The sequence below is a fragment of the Mycteria americana genome, chromosome 5 (assembly GCF_035582795.1).
Source record: "Mycteria americana isolate JAX WOST 10 ecotype Jacksonville Zoo and Gardens chromosome 5, USCA_MyAme_1.0, whole genome shotgun sequence".
Taxonomy (NCBI): Eukaryota; Metazoa; Chordata; class Aves; order Ciconiiformes; family Ciconiidae; genus Mycteria; species Mycteria americana.
This window is the reverse complement of record NC_134369.1, coordinates 58,870,878-58,877,643: the sequence shown is the minus strand read 5'-3', so window position 1 is coordinate 58,877,643 and position 6,766 is coordinate 58,870,878.

Here is a 6,766-nt window from a genome sequence, read left to right as displayed (position 1 = left end):
GTCAGAGCTGAGACCCCGGCTGACTCTCAGCACTGCGTGAATGTCAAAGGGGGGACTCGAAGCCTTTGACATCCCTGCCTTTTTTGGGGGCTATCTGCTGAAATAAAAAAAAAAGGAGAGGAAAAAAAAGCAAATGCTTTGTAGTGTGTGTTTCAACAATTTTCATAAGTTTTCTTCTGAAATAAAATAGTGCCTTTGGGAAGGTAAAGTGAGAGAGAGAGGGAGAGGCAGAGAGAGGGAGTGAGAAAGAGAAAGAAAGGAGCAGAAGGGAACATAAACTTGTCCGTTTGGGTTTAAACATGCCATGTTAATAGTAAGATTCTTATTATTTGGAAAGAGTTAATTTAAGATTGTGGGTATTTGTTGTACCTCACACACACACAAAAAAAGCAATCAATTTGCATAACCCTGAGATGGGTGCTATGATGATAGCATTACATGTGCATGTGTCTGTCCTCATTTGTTTACATGTGTGATTTTAAATGTGTGAGCAACCATATATGCATTCAGATTTATAGCTATTTAAGAAGTGCACATGGTGTGTATATCTGCACCTATCACAAATCTGTGTATTATTATGTGTTCTCTCGCTATATGCTGACCATGTACTCTCCGCTGAATGAATCAGAAATTAAGCTAGTACTCTGAAGATCATGCCATCTGAAGGACAAATACAGAAAATATATAACATGGTTAAGAGCTCAAGCACGAAGATGATCTGGGGGGATTTTTGTTGTTGTTGTTGTTGTTGTTGAAGTGGATTACATATTTATTATTTTAATTATTTACCTATGGGTTTTTATTATTATTATTATTATTGACCTGTACTGTAGGAATTATAGATGAAATTAATCTTTAAAAGAGTCTTGGATAAGGAAAGACAGATGTATATCTGTCATAGGGTGGATGAAATGTGTCCTAAATGTGTGTGTCCCTTTAGAATATAATCTTGCAGGAAAAAGGAGGATTTCCTAAATGTTGAAGTCCTGGAGTCATGTGAATTTTCTACTGTCTTTGGTTTCATTGAAATAAATAGATATGCCTACTGCTGTAAGTATGAAAATGTGACCACAGTAAATCCTGAAGGTTTAGAATTTAGCAGATCCCCTCAAAGCAAAGTGTATTAAAGAGCTGTTTCCAAGCCACGCTTCTCCACCGTGATATCTGTATATGTGCAATGGTATTAGTGCCACAGTCTGACCATTTCTGCCCAGAGCCAGGATGGAGACAAAGGTGGCCTTTTCCTGTCATATCTGTGTATTTCCTCCAGACTTTGGCTGTCAGAGACATTTCTTCCCCCCCTTAGTATGACTTATGACCACTCACAGCAATTTCCAGGAGGCTTTTGAGGCAACTGCCTTCCTCTGTAAAGTATTCTGGGATCTACTGGCGATAAGCAGCATATAAGGGCTGAAAACTATTGTGTCAATCCAGATCAAAAGGGCTTAGTTTAATCCACTCACTGTTTAATAGTACTTCTGATGTGTGGACAAAATATTGGCAATGGGTTATGGGAATGTCCTGCTTTTCATCGCCCTTGTCTTCAGACTCATTCTGAATTCAGTTAACACCTCCTCAGTCATACCTATTTGGGCACATCGCACTCTCTCCTCAAGACTGTTGCTGAAAACTCTGATCATTAATTACTAGACTCTTACTTACAATCAATGCAAGTGCTAATACTCTCCAGTCTCCACTCAGCCTGAATTGGTTAAATAATAAACTGGCTTTTACTGCTGTAATGATCCATTTGTAAGGGAGTTGTCCTAGAAACTCCAATACATCGCATAAGGCTCTATTCAAATGAGGTATTGAAGTGCTTTTCTCAGAGGCTCCCAGATCACTCACTTTTTTCTTTCTCTTAAAAAAGGCATCCAAGTCATTATCCTAGCTGGGAAGTGGACTTGCCGGGAGTTAAGGGCCTAATTCAGAACAAAATATCTAGGCTGTGCTGAATCTGCTAGGCTGTGTTTAGTCACCGTCCCGCAACAGTTGGCTTGGGGCTGGGGCAAGGGGTTTGCTGCATGCCCAAACGTTCCTGCTCTGTGGAGATGCATACCTGGCCGGGACTGATGCACTTTTCTTCCTTCAGCAGTGATGCACTTGGCAGGTCCCACTGCTATTCATATGCTACAATCCTGGACGTGATTGCAGTCTCCAATAAGAAGTAAAATACGGCATTTAGGTGAGGTCTCCGAAAGTAGGGAATGACGTGAAGGAACAGGCAGGTTCAATGTGCAGAGCAGCAGAGTGAGCACGGGTGGGAGCTGGCCTGAGACCACTGAGAGAGCAGCTGGATTCGAGAGGGGAAAACGCGACTGCCAAAAGTAATGGACACTGAAAGGTGCGAGAAAATTTGGGTGGGTAAACAGAGCTTATATAAAATCTTTAAACCATTTCGTTGCTGGAAAGGAGTTACTTCCTCCTTTAAAGAGAGAATACTTCTGTGTCTGCAACTGAAATGCCACAGTGTCAACCGAAGCAAACAGACCTGAATGAGATCCTGATATGACAGCAAGATTCTGAAGTTAAGATGCTCAGGATCAGTTTGCAGTAACTGGACACACATTCAAGTCCTTTAAAAAGTGTTCTGTACACCTTGCTGTTCCCATCAATGTCAACAGGAGCTTTGTTGGGTTTCTAGATCTTTTTCCTTTTTTTCTCTAGAAAGTTAGACTTCTTCAGATGTTTAGATACATTTAATAACCGGATTGTTTAGTACTGGCAGTCTCCAACGCTGTTATTCCTCTGCTAAGTATATCATCAATCTGCTCTCCTGAGTTATTTCAAGAGACACATCTTGGGCTAAATCGGAACCCAAGTGACTGAGTTAAAACTGCAGGATGCATCGCTAAGTCCTAACTACAGATCACATTTCATTCTAATGTAATGTGAACTGCCAGAAAATTATAAGAACCCAGCAAGGAAATAAAAATAAAACAGGAAAAACTAGCTATATGTGATTTTTCATAACTTATGCTGTGCACAGAGCTTGCAAACAGTTTTTGTGTAGAGGTAAAAAAACCTTCACACACAACATCTCCTACCGGCTCTGGGTATGATCTCTGTTATATACACATTTCACATATACTGAAGAAACAAAGACAAAGTAAAGCATAGCATTGAGGGATTCTTCTCCTGGCTCACAAAAAATGTTTATTCTGCTTTAGAAATTCAAAAAAATAATGAGTCTTCTGTAGTAGCAAATGTAGATACACGGGAGTGGTGTTAAGTTTTGTTGTAAAATCTGGTATGTTTTCAAGCACTAGCCTTCTTTAATAATGCAAGGACGACAGCAGTGTACTTGGGATTTCTTCAATGAACATTAAAACAATGTTTACATTCAACATCTGTGAAAAGTTTTTTTTCTTGAGATGGTTATAAATTCAGGAGTTGCCATAAATACTTAGCAAATAAATAGAGTCCATATTACAAGCTTCTATAAACCTTGAAACAGTTGCCTCTATATACACCCTTTTATTCATCATTAACTGAAACAATTCCACACCTAAACCGGTGCCAAATCCTACCCTCACCCTCCCTGCGGCAAGTCCACAGGAGTCAGTGGTGTCATTGTTGACTTAATGCAGGATAAGTCAGCCTGAACCACAGCAGCAGCTCATTAGATAATTCATACTTTAGTAGATTTTGTTCAATGGGCAATCAGTTTATTATTTTTATGGGTTCACTATAATCATTATTCTGTCTGCTGTCCTCTACAGTAAGGTTTCAGCTACATAGCTGGGCCTGCTCCTGCAAACCTGCAGCACTTCTGCATACAAATAGCTTAGGGAGGGTTTGTAGGATTTAGCCCCTGCTTTATAAACTGTGTAAATTATTTTAGAAGTCACGTCAGGTATAGTTTATTCCAAGGTTTGCTTGCAAATTTTAATCAGAAAACACAGAAGGGCTATGCAGTTTAGATTGAAATATTCTTTCACCTTGTACTCTGCCCAGGTTGACTTACTGTGGGCTGATATAACTGGCAGAAGTTACAGCACGCATGATAGAAGAAGGCTGGACACAAACTAGAGAAAACACATAAAGAAACATTTATTTAAAAAAAGTAAATCAACCATAAAGATCCTCCCAGTAGACCTGGGAGATGGAAGCCTTTCTCATTTTCTCCATGGCAAAATTTAATCTAGCGGCTTGGCTTTTCAAGCGTCATATTCAAAGAGATGCAAATTTGTCAGAGCTGAGACCCCAGCTGACTTTTAGCACTTTGTGAATGTCAAAGGGGCTTAAAGGTTGAAGTCTTTACCTCCCTCCATCCTTAGTAATTCAAAACCAGACTGAAAATACAAAGCACCCACCTCTACCTGTTTGTTCAGGCCTCTCTATTTCATGCGTACCTGCTGGCTATAAAAGTGTTTGTTTCAGGTGTTGTTATCTGTTTTAACTAAAAGCACATATAGAAATGAGCATGCAATTGAAAAATGTTCCACCGGAGAATCCGGCAACAGAAGAAAAACCTTCCCCTTCGGAGAGCTACCCTGTCCCCCACCGCACATATACACATTTTAAAGGTTCTTGCAACATAGCCTATTCCCAATTGACTGATTTCAGAACTGCTATTAACTGAGTAGTAATCTCACCCAGTGACATGGTTCACTTCATACAGTCTCAGGAGGTAATATATCTAATAAAAATAAAAGTAATAAAAATAAAAGCAGCCCTAATGAATACTCCATACCATGTAAGGTATATACTATATCACATAGCAGGGGCCACCTGAAAGCTACGCCAATGGCTTTTTTTTCACCTGCCTCCTGTATGTAGTAAATATCAATCTGCTAATGGAGTTCCCATTGATGAAGGATAAGGGAAAAAAAAAAAGAAAAATGGCATTGAACAGATTGAGGCAGACTAATCTTGTTTGCCTAAAAATGGCAAAAAAAAAAAAAAAGTATATGTAAGCAAAAGCAAGAGGATTTAAGCTCAGTTCCATGGGTAAGATGTTTATTAAATTAAATTACATTAACATATACACAATCAGTGTGAAGGGAAGCCCCCAACAGCCTTTACTGAATGACAGATTCAGTGAGTGAACTGGAGCTCTAAGGCTGGACCTAGAGTAACAGTTTCAGAGAAGTGTTTCTTCTCATTTAACAATTTATCAGTTCTCTTGATGATGAATTTACTGGAAAAGGATGACTGTCTCTTTAAAAAAGTAGTTTGGGCAGTGCTTTTTGGTTTTAAAGTCTGGAGACAGTGGCATTAGATTGATTAGGTGTGTACATGTTGGCTGAGAAAGCTGTAGAAAGGGGAATGGAAGTGTTTGACAAGATGAAAGACTATTCAACATGTTAGACAGCTGGTTGAGTGAAAAGATCTATAACAGCACAGTAAAATATACTCAACAGTAAATGATACCTTCACTGCAAAAGCTACTACAAGTTAGGTCACACAATTTTAGCCTAGGATGACAGGTTCAACCAAACAAAGTTTTAAAACACACAATTAATGTGTGTGTGCCTGGTAACAGACAGATAGCACTTGAGAAATTGAGACAGACAGGGGTTCCCTTTTCCAAATTTAATAGTGAATATGCAAAGTTCCCGAGCCAGATTCTGATCTCCGTTGCTTGTTCAGAGCAACTGCACTGATCTCAGAGGAGCTGTTCCTAATTTACACCAAGGTAAGAGAGGTGAGGATCTGTGCCCTTCATCAGTCCATTACCTTGCTATAGAAAATGAACCCTTCTGAGAAATAATGTTGTGAGGGGAATTGTGAGCCTTCTTTCTGAGATCCTGCAGTGACTGACGAGCGCAGTAAATGGCTATGTGTAACTGTGTGCGTCATGTTTTCTGATTTGCACATGAAGGCTTTGTAATCACCATGTGATTTTCATAATTAACGAAGCACAAAACACACCAGGATGACAGGGACAGTGAACTGTCATGCATGCTACAGATAGACAGCAGATAAACAAGAATGGATAAAGAACATTCCATTTTTTAAGAAAAAAAAAAAAAGGAATTTGGGTGGTTTTCTGGTGATAGGCTAGCAGGGATTATGGTAGTAGACTATAAAGTAGTCTAAAACCAAAGGATGCTTTTTCTGTAGACAATAATAGGACAATTGGACCTGGACACAGTTGGCTAATCTCATTTGATTATTCATGATGCAGTGATCACTCCGGTTAGCAGAGGTTGCACCAAAAAGCCTTTTAGTCAGAGGTAAATATCACATATGAAAATAAAAATCTTATCAGAAGAACTCATATTACTTTATTTTTCCTATTGAGTTAAAGTAATAAGAAATATAGAAGGTAACATTGAAGTAATATATTTTTCCCAGACTCTTTAAATCTCTTTAGACCATTATGGAAGAGTATATTAACATATATACACACTTCCAGGTCCCTTTATGTTGCCAGAAAAGTGCAAAGAGGCCATGGTTCAAATGTTAATTAGCCCTGAGGTGATTAGGACTTTCAAAATAAAAAAAATAAATTCTTTTTTAAAACGGGTTCTTTTCTAGCCTTGCTTATTGAGTGATGATGTAATGCTTCAAACTCTTTTTAGCATTTTATTTAGAAGAGTTTAAAAAAAACCCTTCTTTTTGTGAAATCAGCCCTTTCATTCAATATCAATATATATGAACTGTTTTCATTACTAGTTTTCAGGGATAGCAAGGCGAGCATTTGTTAACCTGATTCCACTGAATATTTGACAAAAAAGTATTTTTAATACTAATGTTAACACATATTTCCTTAATTATAATGCCCTAAAGGTATATAAAACTAAGTAAACCATTAGAT